This window comes from Podarcis erhardii, assembly GCF_964252035.2.
Source record: "Podarcis erhardii genome assembly, chromosome: 10".
Classification (NCBI taxonomy): domain Eukaryota; kingdom Metazoa; phylum Chordata; class Lepidosauria; order Squamata; family Lacertidae; genus Podarcis; species Podarcis erhardii.
The window spans coordinates 24,832,036-24,855,071 of NC_138500.1; the positions used below are offsets into that span (position 1 = coordinate 24,832,036).

General features: G+C 41.1%; 1 long non-coding RNA gene across 1 annotated transcript in view; it reads right to left on the reverse strand.

The window, feature by feature from the left end:
- The window catches only part of LOC309351385, a 150,321-nt gene that overhangs the window by 81,413 nt on the left and 45,872 nt on the right, over positions 1 to 23,036 (reverse strand). Inside the window, exon 2 of the long non-coding RNA XR_014160810.1 lies at positions 4,738 to 5,236. This is a non-coding gene — a long non-coding RNA (uncharacterized lncRNA). The remainder of the gene's footprint in view (positions 1 to 4,737; positions 5,237 to 23,036) is intronic.

A 23,036-nucleotide genomic window follows, 5' to 3' on the forward strand; every position in this document is an offset into this window, starting at 1 on the left:
GTTTTGGTGTCCTCGGGTGTCTTCCCGTGTAAAAGTTGGGGTGTCTAGGCGACGTTTCGACGAGGTCTCACTCGTCATCTTCAGGTTGATGTTCAAAAGCTTGGGGGGGGGTTGTGGGCGGTTGTGTCAGAAACAGAAATTTCTCTGGCCGAAATATTGGGAAATTTTAGAACAGGAGGGTAGTAATTTAAAACTGCAGAGTTTTGAGAAATTAAAGGATAAAGTGCGAGATTGGCTCCACTATTACCAAATATTGGAGGTTTACAAGATGGATAAGAAAATTGGCTTCCAGGTGGAGAAATCCAAATTGGAAACAGAACTGTTAGAATCCAATACTAAGAATTTATCAAAAATGTATAACTTGCTACTGAAATGGAACACACAGGATGAAATAGTTAAATCAGCAATGATTAAGTGGGCGCAAGATATTGGTCACAACATTATGTTTGCTGACTGGGAAAGGTTGTGGACCACCGGTATGAAATTTACGGCGTGCAACGCCCTGAGAGAAAATATTATGAAAATGATCTATAGGTGGTACATGACCCCAGTCAAGCTTGCAAAAATTTACCACTTGCCAGATAATAAATGTTGGAAGTGTAAAGAAAATGAAGGCTCATTCTTTCACCTCTGGTGGACGTGCCCAAGGATTAAGGCTTTCTGGGAAATGATATATAATGAAATGAAAAAGATGTTTAAGTACACTTTCCTGAAGAAACCAGAGGCCTTTCTCCTGGGTATGGTCAGCCATGTGGTGTTAAAGAAGGACAGAACTTTATTTTTGTATGCCACAACAGCAGCAAGGATCCTTATTGCAAAGTATTGGAAGACATCAGATTTACCCACTCTGGAAGAATGGCAGATGAAAATGACAGACTACATGGGACTCGCAGAGATGACGGGCAGAATCCGAGACCAGGAGAAAGAGACAGTGGAAGAAGACTGGAAGAAATTTAAGGACTATCTTAATAAATACTATAAGATTAATGAATGTTAGATTGACATGGGTTTAAAAATAATGTGGTTTTCAGAGATGTTGAGTAAGAAAAGGAATGGAATTAGTAAAAAAACTTTTGGGAAACAAGGGAATGGATTTGCTGATGGGATAATGATACTAGAATACAAAACCGTGAGGTATGAGGAAGTCGGGGAAACTAGGTTGAGAAAATAAGGTTCGAAATTATACTTGTTGTCCTTTGTTTGTGTTTGTTTTCATTGTTGTTGTCTGTATTTGTATGTTTTTATTGGAAAATTTAATAAATATTATTAAAAAAAAGAAAGAAACAGAAATTTCTCTTTCCTCAAGCTATACTATGTGCATTTTTGCACTCTTTAACTTGTCAATTGCCAGTGACTGATCTGTCATTTTTTCACTATGAGTAGTACTTTTAGTGAAGTGCAATTTTCATCATGCTATTGATCTATACATCATGCTGCTGTGGAGCTGTGAATTATTTTCTTTTATTTTCAACATAAAGAAGGTATAGAAATGAGCGTAAGAAAATGACAAATTGTCCAAAAATAATTATGACATTATGTCCAGGTGAATTAATTTCAGTGCCTAGACACTTACAAATCATGGATAATGTCTCACCTAGTGCTAAATTATCTGCTCCATTCAGGAACTTAATGTTTGCTTTAGTTTGTGTGTTTTTTGCTGATAACATAGAGAGTGGTCCAGTGCCACAGCACACAGCACATTAGAAAGCTCTTTTTTTCTGAGGTGGCCATAAAAGGCATTCATTTCCCTATCATCAGTACAAAACAGGCACATGCTAATTTTCTGAGAGTGAAATGATGGTTTGGAAAGTAGCTAAAGACTTAAGCATCAAGTGACCTCAACCCATAATGCTGAAGTTATCTGGAGTCCAGTCCAGCCAGTGAGAAACCACTCTTAAGTCCCACTAATTTCAAGGGGGTGAACTGAGCAGGTGCTTAAATCCCTCCTATTCAAATTGCAGGAATTTAAAAGTCCTTAATTTAAGACGGATTGTGCCCGCAATGTTTTCCAGTTTGCCTTGTTATCTGAAAATGCTAATACACCCAGAGAAACAAATCAAGGATGGTTGCTTGGTGCATTATTTATAGAATGCCATGTGCTACAAGGCCTGAGAAAGCTCAGATGAGCTCATGGGAGCTAGAAGGCCTCAGAACATATAGGAATATAGGAAGCTGCCTTACGCAGAGTCAGATCACTGGTCCACGTAGCTCAGAACTGAACACAATGACTAGCACAACTCCCCAGCATTTCAGGCGCAATACAGTACTGTCACAGTCCTATGTGGATATGCCAGGGGACTGAATAGGGAACTTCTGCATGTTCACTTAGTATTAGGAATTTTAACATACAATCATTTGTCAATGTAACAGGGATCCTGCTTGCTGGGCTTTAAACCCAAATTATTGATCTGACTTCCTTAAAATGAATTTAAGTTTGTAACTATTAAAAACAGTGGAAATATAAAATATGCAATGACTTGTGATAGATCTAGATAATATATAGGTTATAGATATAGATATAGATATAGATATAGATATAGATATAGATATAGATATAGATATAGATATAGATATAGATATAGATAGATATAGATATATAGATATAGATATAGATATAGAGAAATATCCTTGTCCAGTTAGCTAGGATTTGTTTCACAATAAACTGCTATCAAATTTTCTCAATGTATAATGCCCAAGTTTAAATCTTACAACCACCACCATCACACTCTAATTAAAGTCATTTTTTAAAAAAAAAAATCTATTTCTGCACTTTAGCTCTTGATTATGATATTTAATCCCATTTGAAACAGTTACACCCTGACAGGACCTCTCAATTTGAGAACATGTTAAAGAAATAGGGATTTCCATCTAGTGACAACACTTCAGCATTAAAAAAAAAATAAATCCATATTGCAACATGGCACGCGATACATCAAATTACCATTGTAAAGTGCAAATTCTTTGCAACACTGGAAGCCATCACTGAACAAAAATACTACTAGAAGAGTTTTCAAAAGGAACATTTTTGGCTAGGAAAGAGACTTTTGACATTATTTATTAGGTTCAAAAATGCTTAACAAAAGCCCAACAATGGTCCTGTGGAAACCACTACATCTGAGGCACTTTCTCTTGTTAGAGCCCGGCATTGATTTGAGGATGGCCAGCATGAGTGGAACAATTCCCTCACACCAGTCAATGCAAGTGGGCATTCAGACACAAACAAGCACAAGCCTGTGAACAAGCCATATGGAAACATTGGGGGGAGGGGGGCAAGGGGAGGGGGGCGAAGTAAACATTTATTAACCTCTTTGTGCCGAGATCGGCGGAAGGACAGGCCAGGAGTGAAGGAGACGGTCATGCCAAATTTCCACGAAAGACAGGGGTTTGCCCCGAGCATTTTTTTCATAGAATATGGCGAAGCATGGAGAATGTCTGCAGTGCCATGGTAACTGAAGCTGTCCGGATCGTGGTTTGGAAGACCGCTGGAGAAGCACCTTCCTTCCTAGAGAAAGTCTTTAGAGAAGGGTTGGTAGGAAGTTTGCTTCAGGCTTGGCTCTTGAAGAAACTCTTGCAGGCATGGGAGATGAGCTCAAGTCGGAAAAAGAGTCATTCCTCGTGACCAGTACTTTTGTTCTAAAAACATGTTTAGTGGTACTCTCGTTTTCCTACTCATATTGAAATACCGAGGCCAAACTTAGATTCACAAAATGTTTAGGGGTATACGTACCCCGCCCAGAAAAAAAGCACTGCTCATGACTGAGGAAAGCACTAGAGAAGCTTAAAAAAAAAAAAAAACCCTAGAGATAATGTACTCTGCACATGCACTTCTATATCTGAAAGAACATACACATACGAAAAACAAGGGAACATGTGGGATTTTTATGCACACAAGTCTGTTTAAAAATGCTGCAAAGGAAATGATGTGGTTAGGGAGTTGTATGTGACAAAATTAAGAGCTGGCAATTGTTAGTGGACCTTCAGCCTTAAATGTTTAGGTTGAGGCTGCATCCTCCTGGCTCACAGAAAACCCCTTAAAGTGGGATCCTTGGACAAAAATTCTGATCTGAGTCTGAAGCTGAGCTAGAATTTAGGAACATAGTAAACTGTCATATGCAGTCAGATCATTGGTCCATCTAGCTGAATACTGCCTACACTGACTGGCAATGGCTATCTAGTGTTCTAAATTTGTATGTATTAATAACCCATATAAAAGCAGCTCACCTTATATGGCATTTTAGCCTACACTCTTTATGCTTGGTAGTGCAACCTTTTGTGATTATCTGCCTCTGGCTCTTGCTATAAGGGGATAGATTAGCCCCCTAGTCAGTGATGAATGCTGTTATCTGCATCGATAGTGACCAATGGAGCACAGTGGGATGACACTGTTTACCTGGCTTACCAAAACAGAGGTCGCTGTCAGTAACTGAAAGGGGTAAAGCAGTGGGGAGGTCAGTACAGTTTCAGCACAGCATTAGGAGTGTCAGCTTGACTCTGCCACTACACCTGCACCATGCCAATCTCCTTGCCACCTTGACTCCCCATCTCGGTTATTGGCAGCGACTTCCACAATGGGAAACTGGGAAAGTAATGCCACCCCACCCCACCCCACCAGCAGGTGCTGATTTGTGTGCCAATATGTGTACCTGTAGGGTGGACAGTAAGCTGTGTGTCTATGTTGTACCAAAATTCATGGGGCTTCCTTGAATGAGGCATAAGTACACAATATAAGTTACATACCTGGTCAATCAATGGTTTTGTATTTTACCTGTTTCCGTTCTATCTGCAAGCTGCCTTGCACCCCGATCTGGGGAAAAGGCTTGTTGTTGTTGTTGTTTAGTCGTTTAATATTCTTACAACAATCTGTTTCCCTCTCAAAGGTGATTGGCTAATTACAGTTGAGGATGGCTTACGAAAATTTTCTGAATGGCTTCAGCCTCTGAAAATAATGAAGTTGCACTGCTTTGTATCCTGGCTGAATCGAGACATTCTACATTTCTTTCTGTGTTTACTCTATAGCAGTTTCAGTGTCTTCTGCTTTCTCCTTAATGTGTACACAGGTGGTCTCCAGGTTGATAGGTAGGTGAGGAAATGCCATTGCTCCCATTCCAACCATCTCTTCCCCACTGGAGACAGAACTTGGTGGTGGCATTTTTGGAACATCATATTCACACATTATATTCACAATGCGCAAGCAGATTGGTTCTCACTGGCTGCACCTGTCCTCTTCTAAAATTGGCTGAAGAACACAAATAAACAGGAGCAAAATTAGAAGAACACCTGATGCTTTGCTAAGCCCTACCTGTTGCATCTGGACTTTTAAGTCTCCCATATATAGTTCCAAACTTGAATGAACATACAGAATCAGACCTAAAGAAAGAAATCTGTTTATTCGAAAAGTCCTTTGCTGCACTCTAGATCCAAGTAAAACATATCCTACAAGAAAGCAGAAGAAAAGAAAAAGCTTTGAAAGCCTTGTTGATCTGGAAGGCTACATAATTTTAATGGAAATTTGCACAATATGATTGAGGCCTACCTACAACTCTCAGCTCCTGTTTTATAATTTTCTGTATTATGATTTGATTATTAATGTGTCTTAATGCACAGTACTGTGTTTTGACTATGTCCTAAAAGGCAATGCAAAATACCATAAATAAATCAATAAATGTTGTGGACTTTCATAAAGATGTGTACCAAAAGTATTGTGTCTTAATCTCAAATTTTGGCTAGGATTCAGACTTAGTCATGCTTACAGTACATCCAGTGAAATAAATAGGACTATGAGATGGATGCCATACGTCCAGAATTTATCAGACATATCCAGAATATTGCAGTTGGAAGCAGTGTCCAAGAGGAAATCGCTAAAATATCCTGGAAAAGCCGGACTTTGGCCAAAAAAACAACAATTTTTCTGTCTGGATTTTCCCTGTTTGAAATATGGCAACTCTAGAACTATGACCAACTTCAGTAGGTCTACTCTAAGCATGGCAAGCAGAGCAATCCTATGGGGAACTTGAAGCAGCAGGGTGGAGTGGAATGGCAGAGCTACTGCCATATCCAAAGTTCTGCCATTCATGCAGGGTGAAAAGTGGTGGTAAGATTTCCCCTCCCCCCTTCTTTTGTGTTGTACCAGCTCAAGGCAGCACAGAAATCCTAAATGGGACTGGGGAGGAGTGCAGTACAATCCAAATCCCTGATACGCATGACGACCAGGAAAGAAAGTGGGCAGATTTTTCTTTTTTGTTGTTGTTGTGCCAGGTCAAAGCTGGACTTCTCCCAGGGAAATGCAGCAGCTTTGTATCTGGTGGGACCATGCTGACTCTGATCTACTTCCACTTGTGTACTGATCCATTTCAGCACCCTGTGCTGTCTACTGCCAACCAAAACAGTGCCCCAGAAGCTTCTCAAGAGCCTGTCACCATCAGGTGACACAGGGACGTCTGCAGAGGAGTCGCCTCCACTGGCAGAGCCCAGCAGAGGGACACCTCCGCCTTATGCTAACCCTTTCCAGCAGCACTGTTCAGGGAATAAAGATTGTGGTGTATATCTGGCTCCAGTTCATTAACGAAACAATTATACTAGTTCCTGGAATAAATAAGAACATTTTCCCTATGAATTTTGCGAAATCCACTTAATGGTGATCCTATGCACATTTATGTGGAAGCAAATAGGTGCAAAATGCTGTCATAGTTGAACTGTTATATTCAGATAGTTTTTAAACAATATTTATTAATGCCACCGCGTATATAATTCACATTATAACCACCAGAAGCTGTGGAGCATACCTTAGAAGCACTAGAATACTTGATAGATAGGATTGGCTCAAGCTGAAAATATTAGCTTATTTGCACTTAATGCTAACATAGATCTATAGTAGTGAACCAACAGTAAAATGCAATATCATTGTTAATAATTATGTCACTTATCTGATTACTTTGTACACTTATCTGATTACTTTGCACAGATGGAGCTGCAATCTCAACTGCTTGTTAGAAGTAGTAGTTTGCCTAAACAGTAAAGCCTTTCAAAATACATCTGAGAGTGCTATTCTTGAAGTCAAATAATACACTGTGTAAAGAGAGAGCAGGAGCATCTATGCTTGATTAATTAGGTTTGTAAGTATTGTTCAAGTACTAAACAATATTTCTAAAGATTTCAATAGTTCAAAGATTGCCCTATGGCAGTCTGGCCAATACATCTTCCAGCACAAACTGTTCACAAGCATTTTTCTTCCCAATATGTTGTCTTTGGTTGGTGCGACATTGTTTGAGTACACTTCTAGTTGGGTCAAAGTGGTTTTCTTCATGTCACAGCAGTGGTGCTGCATACAGCACTTCGACCATACATCTTCCATGTCATTTCAGTCAAAGGCACTTGATGCTTCCTGGTGACCAATCTGGAATGGTCCAGCATTCTAACAGAGGGTCATATTGGCAAATCAAGCTTTTTTAAAAAAAGAAAGAAGGAAAGAAAGAAAGAAAAAAGACAGGCATTGTTCGAAAGTAACAAAAGGACCATTCTGAATATTAACATGTGGCCTTGGGTAAAGGTCACCTGTATGGCACATTCATCATATCTCAGGCCCAGGGTGAGGAAAAGCATCTTACAAATTCTGTCAAAAACAACCATTGTCAAAATAAGTGTTGAAAGCTGACAGCTGACGAGAGAATAATACACTACTCTGAGTAATGATTTTCTTTCCTCTCTTTTAAAAATCCTCTCTGGCACCCTTTGAAACTGCAATGAATTGTTCCGAGGGTGAACTTTAAGACAAAGGAGCTATTCCTTGCTTTTTGCTGGTGGGGAGTTCTTTTAATTATGCTATCCAATTATCAAATTAATTTAATAATCTGCCATAATTAGGCTAAGCAGTTTTGCCCTATCCAGAGGGAAGGACTCCAGCAAATCTAACCTCAGCAATGCAGTCAACTATGTGCAAACACACACAGAGAATGTCATGCCAGCTTGAGTAGTAAATAAAAAGCACAAAACAAGGGTATTCAACTAAGTTTTATTCAGAGTATCCCCAGTTAATGGACCTAACTTAGTCATTTCATTCATTTCAGTGGGTCTACTCTGAGTAGAATTTAGTTGCATATCACGCACAGAGTATGAGCATGAGTAGCCATTCCTTGGTGTGAACAAGACAGCTGCCTCTGTTAAAGGTGCTGGAAAGACAAAATACATCCAGCTTTTAAAGAAAGCAATAATGTAGTTAAATCACCCTCACTTGCAACACATTTGTATAAAACTTAAATATCCCCACTCAGCGACAAAGAGAGGAAGTATATTGGGTGGTCTTGGTCTGGACATTAAATCTCAAACTAATAGACCCCACAATGTTGTCGTGAGGACAAAATTGGGTAAAGAGCCGTGTCCTCAGTTCATCGGATGAAGAGAGGGATAAAAATTAATAAATACAGAAATATAACAAGGACACTGATAGTTATTGCAAATAAATGTTGTTGTTTGTATTCCTGGGCATAGGAGATGGGATGTAAAGATATGGCTGAAACTGGCTATACAAAGACATTTCAATAGTCACATTTAATTACAAGGGAAACAAGCAATGCTATTGGAATGGAAAAGTCAGTGTAAAGTTTACAAAAATGTACTCTTATCTGGCCTTTGGAACATGCTCCAGGCCACACCTCTCACTGGTTCTGCTTTACACCATTCAAAGGTCATTCTAAGAAGGTTCAGCAGAGATGATGAGAGAGGAGGTATCAGTGAGTCTAGCAGCCCCTAGCAGAGATATGCCAGTGGGCCTCATGAAAGGAGTTTGCGAATTTTGAGAGCATTAACAACAGATCTGTTTGTCAGCATCAGGTTACTGGCAGTTTCCTATAACAGAGAGATGGCATGGGCTATTTTAAAAAAAGTAGTTTGGGAACTAGAAGTTATGGCAGTATGATCTCCCCACACCCTGAAATGTAGTGGGACAGGAGTGTAGAGAAATCAAAATGCAGGTGCAAGATGGTTCCCCATCTCACTTCTTCCTAGACATTTTTCTCTCAGTGTTGCTCCAAGATCAGAAGTAACTCCCATGGTGAGGGAGCAGGCAATGGCTGAAATCTCAGAAGAATAAATGCAGGTGGAGGAACAGCTGAGCACCTACTGCTGTCAGGCTTCAGCCCCACCCACACCTGGAACCTGGGATCTCTTGGGGGTCCAGAGGGAGCTGTCAGAGGAACCAGACATTGGCACCCCAGGACCAGATGTTTTTACCACTAGTCAGCTAGGTTCTGGATCCCTTCTTCATTACCTCCAGAGTCACGGGAATCAAGGATGGCCCAAAACCTTTTGCCAGCTGAGGTGAACCACAAAATGGTGGCCCTCCCACCAAGGAACAAGGGTGACATTGTCAAAGCACCATACTAGGTTTGGGAAAGAGGGAGTGTGAGTAAATGCCTACTCGGATCAAGGCCTGGCTGCCAGCCAGGAACAGGAAGAGCCTCCAGCTCCTACACAGTTTCACTTTCTTCACTCTCAATCACAGCCTTCCCAAACTGGGGCAATGAACATCTGCTCATGGTGCATTCGAAATTGAACCACACACACCATTCTCCCAGTCCTTCTTCTACAGAAAATTTATGCAACCAGAATTCTGACCAGGGATGCTCACACAACCCTGTGTTCACCTCAGAAAGTGTTTGTGTGTGCTCCACATGAACTTACAGACTTTCTCAGGGCAGGAGAAGGAAAGACAATTAATAAATACAATTTGGACTATAATTTGATCTTTTTTATTTGAGATTTTTATTTTTCTAATTGGAGTATTATGATTGGATATTTAATTGGATGTTTTTTTATTGGAAAATCAATAAAAATGATTTATTTTTTAAAGGAGAAGGAAAGACAGAAACAGCAGGGTGATGGATGCTTGCACCACCCATTCCTGCATGGGGAAGGGACTGGGAACACATATCCTGTATTTCCTGGTGAGAAACGAATGTGAATTGTGTAAATAGCCACTTTTACTTTCTTCCAAGAGCACAAGAAGAAGCCAGGAACCCCATATCCTAAACGCAACAGCACTCTCCCCACCTGTGATTCCCAGCAGCTGGTATTCAGAGGAATACTGCCTCTGACAGCGGAGGCAGAACATAGCCGTCATGGTGTCTAGTAGCCACTGATAACTTCATGAGTTTGTCCAATCCTCTTTTAAAGCAATCCACATTGGTGGCAGTCACTACTTTTGTTGTGTATTCCATTGTCTAGCTTTTGTTTGTCTTGAATCTTCCAATGTTTGGTTTCATTGGCTTTCCCAAAGTTCTAGTATGCTTAGTGAGGGAGAAAAACTTTTCTATAGTTTCTTTCTCCAGACCATGCATAATTCTGTATACCTCTATCATGTTCCTTCTTACTCATCTTTTCTCCAAACTAAACTGCCCCAGGGAAAGTCTACAGGCCCTGGAGTGGGCAGGTGAAGGGAATGGTGGTAGTGGAGGCAGGTGCTTGAAGACACAAACCTACTTGCAAGAAGTCAAAGAGGGGCATCTGCTGTTGCTTTTTTCCAATTTCTCATGACATCTCTGATTCTGACACATGGCTCATATCACCATATCTGCTTGTCCTTCTTTCTTCTTTCTTCTTCTTTGGCGATCACTCGTAGCCGAGTAAGATTGCCTTCCATAAACACGGTTTTAACAATGAGTCCGGAGGTGACTGTGGAGGCCAATTCTGGATCCCCATGTCCTTCCACAGTGAGGACATTGATTTCCAGGTGGGAGTGGATCACGGTGTGGATCATACTACACTTAGCATGGAAAAAAGGATGCTTGTTTTCCTTTGATGAATATCTATATTTTTGCTCAGGATAGCCTGGAAAGGGTGGGACTAAAAATATTTTAACCCATATTACCACTTGTCAACCGTGCTGAATTAAAATTTCGTTCACTTTCCATGGATAGCCCAAATTAGTCTGATTCACTTTTACAGAAACAAGAAGTCCAGAAAAAAATCTTCCTTGCAGTTTTTTCCTTCTTCCACACTTGTCAGTCTTGAGAACAATGTTAAATCCAGATAGCATACAAGTTGCAAGTGCAGATGATGTTCTGGTCCTGTGATTGTTACCCTTCCTTCTTAAACTCTATTGTAGGTGGTGGGAGGGGAAAACAGGAAGGGGGGTACACTCCCCCCTCCCAGCTTGAACATTCTGAATCTAAAACAGCTCTTATCTTAACTTGCCTATGTGCAATTTACAAACGGGAAGAGAACAAATAGCAAGTAATTTAAATTTAAATTTAAAACCTCCTCTGTTTTCTTATCCCTTATCAAACTGCCAGCATTTTCCCCTCTAACAATGAGCTAAGTGTCACTGGTATAGCACAACCCCCCCCCACACATCCAACACACACACACACACCAACCACAAACCAAGTAATCTCTTTCATCTAAAACCCCTGATCCCTTTAATAAACAAAATACGAAAAGGCAGTCAAAATTACGCCCTGCTTTATGAAAGAAGCAGGGAAATCCTGGGAGTACAATCCCCTGCTTGTTATTTTTCACAGGCCATGTGACCCAAAGTCATTCTGAAGGATAAAAAGGCAAGGGCAGCCACCAGATCCCTGCCATGATTTTTCCACAATTCCCAGCCTTAGTCCATCTGTTATTCAGAAGCCAAATGAATGGCATGTGTCAAGAGAGTCATCGCTGTGCAAACTGCTCAAAGAGCAGCCAGCCAACTTCCTTTTGCTTCCATGGCTTCAGCAATTGTTGCTGAGCCGGCCACCATATGGTGAATAATTAGTTTTTCGACCCCACTCTAGAAAAACGCTCATTCCATTGCCAGGCCTATGTGCATTAATGAACAGCAGATGATGAATGCCTGTACATTAACAAAAGTTTGGTGTTTTTTTAAAAAAAATATTCAGCAGTAGCTCATAGCCTAATCAAGTGACCGAGAGTACCAAAATAATTGTATTTTTGAGATGGGGGGGATACTAAAGCCACCCCTATTATATTTTTTCTTTTAAAAAAGTCTGGCTCTGTTGATGTGCCTGCATCATTCTCTAGCCTAGAAATGTTGAAACCAGTATACACCAAAGGACTGACAACATAAGGTTCAGAAACCAATTATTTCTGGGTTTGAGGTTTGTTTAGCTGCACTGTGTAGACACGGTGTGTAAGCATAAGGAGAGTCCTGCTGGTTCAGACCAAAGCTCCATGAATCCAGTGTCTTCATTCACACTTCCTCTGGGAAGTCCACTGGCAAAGCATGGACAGCCCTTCCTCATTGTTGCTCACCAACAACTGGCAATCAGTGGCACTGCTCAGCCAAAATCTTCAACTCTCCTCATCACAGCAGCACTACATCATCATATAATGTCATTCCGTGAAACTGAGGATCCTGGAAAATGGCATGGCTGGTTGGCTGGCAGAGTGAACAGGAACACATTCTGCACTGCAATATTGTGCTGCGGGTCCCACTTGTCAATACTATTATCCTTCATCATTATTGTATGTTAGACGGTCTAGCAAGTTCTAGAGGTTCTCCTGGCCCTTCAGAGCAGAATTGGGGGCACAACTCAATGAGTTTATATTTCAGACTGAAATCACTGTTGTGGAATCATCTTACTAAATACAAATGACAGCACCCAAAAATTAATGGATATGTATTCAGAGGACACAGATTCTGTTGTCTTTGAAGAAAAATAGTGAAACTTGCTGTGTTTTGTGAACAGTGAGGACTCTATATCACCAACGTCTCAGACTCCACTTTATGAGCTTGTTACTGGTGGTTTGCACACCACATTTCCTAACACAGAGGCAATTCTTGAACATTTGTAAACATTGCTCATATCAAATAGTTTTATTAACCACAAAATTTGGGATCCCCTCCAAACTGGTGCCAAGGTTTTGTATTGATTTTGTACCATTTTGTACCACAAAGCCCGAATTTTGTACCGCCCTGGTGAAAGTTCATTCAACAGCCTTAAAAGAATAAAAAATTACTTGCATTCTACCATATATGGTCAAGAGAATTTAGCGAGTTCAGCAGCCTTAGTGATGGAAGGTTCTGCATTGCGAGATGTACATAAATTATTAATCAACAATTAGGGACGTGGGTGGCGCTGTGGGTTAAACCACAGAGCCTAGGGCTTGCCGATCAGAAGGTCGGCGGTTTGAATCCTCATGACGGGGTGAGCTCCCGTTGTTTGGTCCCAGCTCCTGCCAACCTAGCAGCTCGAAAGCACGTCAAAGTGCAAGTAGATAAATAGGTACAGCTCCGGCGGGAAGGTAAACGGTGTTTATGTGCGCTGCTCTGGTTCACTAGAAGCGGCTTAGTCATGCTGGCCACATGACCTGGAAGCTGTACGCCGGCTCCCTCGGCCAGTAAAGCAAGATGAGCAAGATGGTCAGGGGTCCCTTTACCTTTACCTTTAATCAACAATTGTGTGTGAAGTAAATGCCAAAAATACAGGCCATTTTCAGACATACTCATGTTCTATATAGGTGAATGGTTAGAGTGTGGGGAGGGTGGTGCCCAATGGACCATAAATCCACCACTGGTTAGAGGACAGTGTTCCCTCTCTATATATAGCTCACATAGTCTCTAGCCTGTGGCCCTAAACCAGTCAGCAGCTTCAAGTGCAGTGAAGGATGCTATCCTGCCACTAGTGCTGAAATAAGATTCAACTGCCATTCCATTCAGCTTCTATATGTGAAGCAGAGAGGAGCTGCCATCTTGCATTTCACCAGCAAATATAATTGGCCAGTCCTGGATGAGGCTGCACTGTATTATTCAGCCCTCCCTCCACTCTACAAATTACTTTTCAACATTTGCTTCCGGAGAATATAAAAAAATGGGGAGTTTTGAAATGAAATTAATTTTAGAAAACGTGTCAGGAAAAGGTCTTCTAAATTCCCACTGTGTGCTATCTAGTCAATACACAATGCCATTCAAATGTAAAAAAAATCTCATCAAGTGAATGTAGTAAACAAAAAAGATCTCTACAAAGCATGATATTAAGACATTCCTAAGGCCTTTCTTGAATAGCTATCAATATCTTTTAAAAAATGCAAAAAGGTTTTTCATTTTCCATTTCAAAAAGAATATATTTCAAAGTCATTATGTAGTTGAGTGATTTTTAAAAGGCTCATAGAGACAGGCATACAATAATTCATGACCTGCATGTTAATAGCATTTGTGAAGCCATAACGATACATTGAGAGCAACAGGAATATCTTACATTATTTTATTTGTAGTTTATTATAGCTTGGCTTAGTGCTTGCTGTAGGTACCCAAACTATGATTTTGTTTATAAAATAAGTCTTTAAAACACACACACACACACACACACACACACACACACATCAAAGGGCCAAATTCTGCCTTGGTTAAAGTCAATGCAAGTTTAGACCTGCCTCCAATACAAATCAAGATCTCATCTTTCTCTGTAAAATGCTGGACCCATTTGATTAATGGAAAAGGGTCTTTGATGGAGAAAAGGGCTGAAGTGAAACTGTTGCCAGAGAAGGCAACCCTGGCATTCCGCCAGGGATTTTAGGGCTAATGCTAATTTGCATGTAAGGGAGGAAATTGCAACTGCCATCCTCTTCTATATGAAGGTATTGTTGGCTCTAATCTAGACAGGACATCACATGTGAGATTTCAATAAACGATATGTCACATTTCCTTATTAAAACTGAAGTCAAGTTACAGGAAGGCATCCCGTGCTGGCTATCACCAGAGAGTTTTTAAAAAGCTATATAGACAATCACATCAAATCCTCTGCAATGCCAAGATTCTCATATCAAGCCATTATCAGCGGGGGGGGGGGGAATCATTTACCTCCTCCATTTGTTTTCATTCTTAAAAGTGTCATTTATTTTGTTACTTATTCGTTTGCATTTCATTCATATTCATAAATGATTCCTAGCTAGTACATTCATTTTATTGATTGCCATCTGATTCTGATTCTCCTCCTTCTTTGTAACCATTCGCTGATGTGTTCTAGCAGGGCTCTAACTAGACCAAATGGGGGGGGGGGAAAGGATTCTCATTCAAAATCAGAAGTCATTCATTTGAATTCCCATCCGTTTCTATAACTAAAACAAAACAAGCAAAGTTTGTTTGTGTTGTTTTGTTTAATTTTTGTTTTCAAAATGGGGAAATCGGAGAAACTTCAGTGGCAAGTTGATCTTTCCCAAGCTGTCTACTGTATACACCTGAAATTCATTCTTTCATGGATGTTAATAATTTGTCCCAATCAAGTTTATGTAGAGCCAGGAGAAAAATGGCAGATAGCAGGCAGGGGGCTGTAGCTAGTGATGATGATGATGCATTAAGTCAGGCCAGGGTTTCCCAACTTGGGTCTCCAGCTGTTGTTGAACTAAAATTCCCATCAACCCTGACCACTGGTCCTGCTGGCTAGGGATGATAGGCGTTGTAGTCCAACTACAGCTGGCTACCCAATTTGGGAAACCCTGAGTCAGGCTATACTACAGACTGCATATAGGACTGCATGAGCCACTCCATCAGCTCCGCTGAAAGGCCAGCATCAACAGACACCTTTATGCTATGTCTATAGCAGATGGAAAGAGACCAGGTCTATTTAGCTCCTTCTCTCCCTGAACTGTTTCCTGTCAAGCTGGTCATTTATAAGAACTCTGCAACTTTAAAAGTAGGAGTTTGCTTATTTTCCTTTTTCCTTTGGTGTCCTGCCTAAGGGCAGGCACTCCCTTCTTCATTACTGATCTTATGTAAGCTGCTCTGGGAACCTTTTGGCCTGAAGAGTGAGGCAAAAATGCTTTAAATAAATAAATACAGCTTCCATGTTATAAATGTCAGCCAAATGTGTACTGCCCTTTAATGGCACCTCAAAATGTCTTGCCCTGGTATAGTCTGCCACATCCTGTAAAATTCTTTGTTGATCACCTGTAGCCGAGTAGGATTGTCTTCCATGAACATGGTTTTAACAGTGAGTCCGTAAGTGACTGTGGAAGCCAATTCTGGATCCACGTGTCCTTCCACAGTGGGGACATTGGTTTCCAGGTGGGAGTTAATCACGGTAAGGGTTTGCCAAGTGTGCCTTCCTCTTAGCACATTTCTCCCTATCGTCCAGCATTCGAGTGCCTTCAAAGTCCATGACACCTTTGGTAAAGGCTGTTCTCCAAATGGAGCACTCACAGGCCAGTGTTTCCCAGTTGTCAGTGTTTATACTACATTTTAGATTTTCCTTGGGAGAGTCTTTAAACCTCTTTTGTTGACCACCAGCATTACGCTTTCAATTTTTAAGTTCAGAATAGAGTAGTTGCTTTGGAAGACAATAACCTGGCATCCGCACAACATGACCAGCCCAACAACGTTGATGTTGAAGAATTACTGCTTTAGCACTGGTGACCTTTGCTTCTTTCAGTACACTGACATTAGTTCACCTGTCTTCCCAAGTGATGTGTCAAATTTTTCAGAGATACTGTTGATGGAATCTTTCGAGGAGTTGGAGATGGCGTTTATAAGGGGTCCATGTTTCACAGGCATACAGTAAGAATCCTGTAAAATACTAGGAGGCCGACATGCACATTGCTGTCATCTATAATATGGTTTGTGTTACTATACTGCTATAAGGAAAATGCCAAGAGAAGAAGGATGGACATAAGGAAATGCTATAAAGAAAGAAAAACATTGCAAAGCTTACAAAAGGTTCTAGATTTTATTTTATTTTAAACAAAGCACATGTCCACCTTGGGTATCCAGAGTGCTGCTATTGTCTATATGGACACCTTCTCCTTGACCTAAGAATAAATTAGATGGTCTGCACATGGTGTTGGGTCAAAGAGAAAGATCAAGGATGTTGCTGATCTAGTGACCACCCCATTGCCTGGCAGCATCCCTGATCAGGCTGGCCAAGGTGATCTCTGAAGCATTGTTAGAAGACCCTAAAATTATAATCCTGGGTGACTTCAGTATCGACGCGGAGGCTGCTGACAGGCCAGCTCAAGACTTCATGGCCTTCATGACAAACATATGCCTCTCTCAGACATACCAAGCAGGGCACAGTCTTGATGTGCTCTTTGCCCCAGGTAATATGATGGATGGACTGAAGATAGGGGGATGGGTTGCACTCCCCCTTAAGGAGCAGATTTTTAGTTTGGGGGTGCTTCTGGATCCAGCTGTGTTACTACGGCAATTCCTGGAGTGGGAAGGCCTTGCCACAGTAGTTCCTACATTGGTTACTTCAATACTGGATTACTGCAATGCACTCTTTGTAGGGATTCCCTCACACTTGATCAGGAAGCTGCAGTTAGTGCATAATGCTGCAGCACAATTGCTGACAGGAAGTGGGGCTTTGTCAGCATATGACACCTGTGCTCAGAGATCTGCACTGCTTGCTGATTTGTTCAAAGTTTTACTATTAGTATATAAAGCTGTTACCAACTTGGAACCAGTTTACCTACAACATCACCTTACCCCTCATGTGCCCAATCGACTGCTTCGATCAGTGGAATTGGCAGAACTACAGGCGTCACATAATACCTGTTCTGCATTTGTAAGAACTCAGTCATTTAGTGTGGCAGCGCTTACACTTTGGAACTCCTGCCTATTGAGACCAAGCAGGCACCTTCACTGTACTCTTTATGGTGCCTACTAAAAATATTCTTGTTTAGACAAATCTACCCAGATGCTTAGAAAGTTAATGTTTTAGTATTTAAACTTGTGTATGTTTTAAGTATGGTTGTGATTTTTCCTGATTTAACTTGTTTATCTTTTGTAAACCACTTGGAGGTTTTTTTTTAACAATCAAGTAGTATATGCATTTTATGAAACAAATAAATAATAAATCAGTAATGATGAATAGAATCCAAGTATATTCTTAGCTGTAGAATTCTGCGCAGTTTTTGAAGGAATCATTACAAATACTTGAAACAACGTGAAACCTTTTACCACAGTCTAAATAAAAGTCTAACTGACTTGAAAATGCCGCAAAATGCAGGAAGCATAACTTACTGGAGGAGATTTCTCTAAGTCTCTGTGCCTACAATACTCATATAAATGCCCTCTCTTTTGTTCAAGTACAGCTCCAAAGCATAACAATAAAAGAAAAATACAAAGCAGGGGAGGCACCAGGGAGTGAATGCAACAGTGTTTTATTAATCCATGTGATTAATCCAGCATGCTGAGGAAGATTCTTTACAGAATCGAAACGTTAATGTTTTTGATCCACATGGATTAAGGAAATACTGTTGCATTCACTCCTCGGTGCCTCCTCTGCTTTGTGCTTTGTGGCTTTTAAAAAAAATTCTTTAGAAACTTGCAGGGACAAAAGAGGGAGCATTTATAGGAATACAGCAGCGTGGGGACTTTGATAACCGCCCTACTTCCCTCCCCACATAGATACGATTCGTCCAGAATTTTATTTCAGAGGTTCAAGCCTGCAGTTTGAATTTTGCATCATTCCCCAAGAACTAAACTATGAGAAAACAAAAGGATTAAGAGAAATGGCTGCACCTTCTCTGAGTGTGCAGACTTCACAAATCAGACGCTGTGCAGTAATCAAGCAATAATTGTGTACAATAATTAGTTGCTGCTTTTAAAATTTGGAGAATTAGTACCTTCTAATAATTAAAGAGATAAAAACTGGGTTGTTCTAACAGGACTGTATTCACACATGTATGCTAGCAGGTCCACTTCACTTAATCCAAAACTGGACCTCTTTTAATTCATTTTGAATTCAATATATGACCTAAATGTCTTGCATCACTCATGCCCTCCAACACGAAGTGGCCCCAAACCAGGATGCAATATTCCAGGGCAACACTCCCATGCAAGTTATGTGACCCGTGTGAGATTAAGGCCCCCCCAAAAAACACTTCTGCGTGGCGTGGCATAGCATGGAAAATCACGTTTTGCAGCACCACGCAAGTTTGCTACCCCAAAATTGCGTGAGATTGCAGAGGCCATTTTGGCCACTGTCCTCTCGTGAGAAAAAATGGGATGTTCCTTTTTCCTAGGGAAGTTGACAGGCATTATCACTGTGACTGAGCCTTGATCTCCAAATTAAACTAAAGAGCCCTTCTAACTGTCCCTGAAAACCAAGTGGGCTTTTTAACTGAATGCTCATAAACCTTACTTGCTCTTTCCAATTCAGTTCACCTTCCCCAAGCAACAACAACAAAAAGTTTTCGCTTCGAGAAAGGTGAGGTGGGGGAGGCCCCAAGATGAAAAGGCCCGTTGGGATATTAATCTATCGTAATCACTCTGTTGGCCATTCAAGAGCAGAATATAACTTTAAAAATAAATTTATAAATAATCATGTCTTCCTTGCCTGGCCAACTCTGTGTAGCAAAAGGCCCCCATAATGATGTTGAAAAAAAATATTGATTCTCACTTAACCCTGCATTACAGCTGTACTGCAAAGTTTAGCATTCTATTCAGGTAAAAATGCTATAGCATAAACTAGTTTTCAAAGCATGAACTGAGCATCAGAAGGGGACAATAGTATCTAAACCTACTGCTGAATGGCGCATAAGGATGCAAGAGAAGTAAACTACCCATATATACTTGAATATAAGCCAAGGCACCAAATTTTACCACAAAAAAACTGGAAAACTTATTGACTCGAGTATAAGCCTAGGGTGGGAAATGCCAACAGCGGCAAAGGCGGAGGAGGAGGAAGGAGCAGCCGAAAGGGCTGCTTTCGGGCTGCTCATTCCTCCTCCTCCACCAACAACAGCCTCTGCCGCTCGCAAGGGCAGGCACAGGAGCCACACTTGGCAGGGCAGCGATAGCACGAGTGGCGGCAGCAAACAGTAAGTGGGACCCTCACTCGAGTATAAGCCGAGGGGGGCTTTTTCGGCATAAAAAATGTGTTGAAAAGGTCGGCTTATACACAAGTATATACAGTAATTAATGCTCAAGTAACCATGGAAGTAAGGGCAAAGAAAGAAAAAGATACATATGAATGTACCCATGAGATGTGTCTTTGGCAGGAAAAAGTCAGGAGTCAGGCAAAGCATTGTTTTCACTAGTCTATCACACAACAAAGCCCTTAAAGATGAATACCACTTTAAGAGCACTATTGAGGGGGGAAAATGGGACGCGGGTAGCGCTGTGGTGTAAACCACTGAGCCTTGGGCTTGCTGATCAGAAGGTCGGCGGTTCAAATCCCCGCAACGGGGTGAGCTCCCGTTGTTCGGTCCCAGCTCCTGCCAACCTAGCAGTTCGAAAGAGCAAGTAGATAAATAGGTACCGCTCCGGTGGGAAGGTAAATGCCGTTTTCGTGCGCTGCTCTGGTTCGTCAGAAGCAGCTTAGTTATGCTGGCCACATGACCCGGAAAAACTGTCTGTGGACAAACATCGGCTCCCTCGGCCAGTAAAGCGAGATGAGCGCTGCAACCCCAGAGTCGTTCGCGACTGGACTTAACTGTCAGGGGCCCTTTACCTTTTTATATTGAGAAAAATGCAAAGTACTCACTTAGCTATAACACTGGAATGGTCGGTCTTCTTGATTTCGGCAGGAATAGAGAACATATTACTATGTATTATTCACAAAGTGCCTTCTAAACAGCAAAAGCAAAGGACAGCTACCTGCCCACAAGGCACATACAGTCTAATTTGCAATGCAGGTTGAGTGCTGAGGAATCAGAGATGGAGAACCTGTAACCCTCCAGAAGTTGTTGGATCCCAGCTTCCATTGTTCCTGACCATTGGCCATGCTGACTAGTGTTGGAGCCCAGCCACACCTACAGGTTCCCCACCCAGCCCTTGTAAAGATGTTGCTAAGCAAATATGAGAAGTTGCCTTATTCAGAGTCAGGGCATTAGTCCATCTAGCCTAGCAGCCCTCTAAGTACTCAGTCACAAAGCTCTCCAAGATCTACTACCCAAGATCCTTTTCTGGGAGATGTGGGAACTGATCCTACGTCTTTCTGCATGCAAAGCATACCCTCTACAACTGTGCTACAGCTTCTCCTCAAAGTGCAACTCACATGGTAAATGACCACTCAAGACCACTAATGTTTGATGTAGTATTCTTATAACTGATTTCAGAAATCTAGCTCAATCATAACGACTAGATACATGATCTATCTACCCCTAATATACAGTACTACACACACAGAAAGATAGCTGTTCCCTACCACTACCACCATTTACACCAACACCACCATTCTTACACATTTTGCTACGTACACTGAACATAAGAAGTTCCAGTGGCCCACCTAGTCCAGCATCCTGTTCTCTGGCTACCCAGATGCCTATGGGAAACGTGCAAGCAGGACCCAAGCACAAAATCACTCTCCCCTCCTAAGTTTTCCTGAAACTAGTATTATTCAGAAGCATTACTTCCTCCAGCCATGGGAGCACAGCATAGACACCATGGTTAGTGTCTGCAGCTGTTCCTGAAAATTGGGGGGGAGCCCCAAACTCAAAGAGTGTGGTATTCAACAATCCTGCTCTTCTCTGATTCTCATGGTGTACAGATTACATATGCTTCTGATGCTTTACAGTTGTAACCGAGAGCAGATTTTAATATGTTTAGGGTACACACCATATATTTTTTCAGCTACTTGTAAAGTTGCATTATTGTCACAGCATGCAATATGTGTAAGCTTTCCTAAATGTAAGCCTCTTACACAGAAAGGGCTTCCCACTATGAACCACAGCCTCTTCTCAGCGATCACTCTGAGATAAACTATAGCCCTTAGTATATAGAGGAAAAATTCCCATTGTACTTTCCTTTTGGCCTGGCACTGATCCTCCTTTGAAGCTGAAGACAGCAGAGAAAATGTCTTACTCCTTGCTGAGTAAATATTTGACCCCAGATTGGAAGCAATGAACAAACTGGACCTTCTGCTTTTCAGAGACAGTTAATAGCTCAGTGGTAGAGCAAATGTTTTGCATGCGAAAGGTCCCAGGTTCAATCCTTGGCATCTCCAGGTAGGGCGGAGAAAGAATCCCTCTGAAACCCTGCAGAGCTACTGCCAGTCAGTGTAGACAATACTGAGCATGATGGACCAACAGTCTGATTCCATTTAAGACAGCTCACTATAACGCCTCCTGCTGAGTTCTAACAACCCAAAGGTATTGTCATGGCCCTGCATGTCAAGCTGCAGCATTCAGGAAGTTCTGCATAACTTGTTTGTTAGCCAATGAAACTTTTATGTATCAAATACACAAAGAAGAACAATCCCAATAATGCGCATTAAACCAATCAGCACATTCATCGATTATTCCAAAAATAATGCACAGTATTTGGAACAGTGTGTTGAGGCCTTGGGAAATGCTCCATATATTTATGGGGTGTTATTATATTAAATGTGCTATTAAAAACATATATGGGAAAAACCTATTTGGGGCATAGCCCTAATATATTTTATCTGCCACCTAACTTAACTTGATAGAGTCTTGGAGGATCCGTTTCCTGCTTTGCAGACCTTTTTTCACCTGGCCTGGGAAGATGGGGCTGACTGACTGACTCCTGCTGCAAAAGCTATGGTTGCTGAATAGATGTTTGGGCTGGGGTATTGGGGGGTTGGGGGTTCTTGGAGGGGAGTTGTTGCTGTTATTGATATTGATTTTTATCTTTATTTTAGATCTTATGATCTACGTGGAAATTGTTCAATTTGGGTTGTGTATTTTTTGATGTTTCATTATTGTTTTTGACTACTTTTGTAACGTTGTAATTATGTGTTTTTTCATGTTGTTAGCTGCCTTGAGCATGGTTTGAACTAAGGAAAGGTGGCATTCAAATAAAACAGTATGTATGTACGTGTATGTATCTTAAATACCTTTCTCTTGCACTACAATGACCTATCTGATGCATTTGTACCATTTACACTCTCTTTAAAACTGCAATCCTATACATGGAGCTAAGAGTGAGTCTCATTGAACTCAATGGAACTTACTGGTACTTCTGAACAGATAGATTTAGGACTGTTTCTTATTGCTATTTATTAAATTTAATACTGCCATTCATCCATAGATCTCAGAGTGGTTCACAGCATAAAAATACAAGATAAAAATACAAGAGACATAATAAAAACAAGAAGACCAAAATCAAACAACAACCTCCTCCCACCACCAGTAGTAAC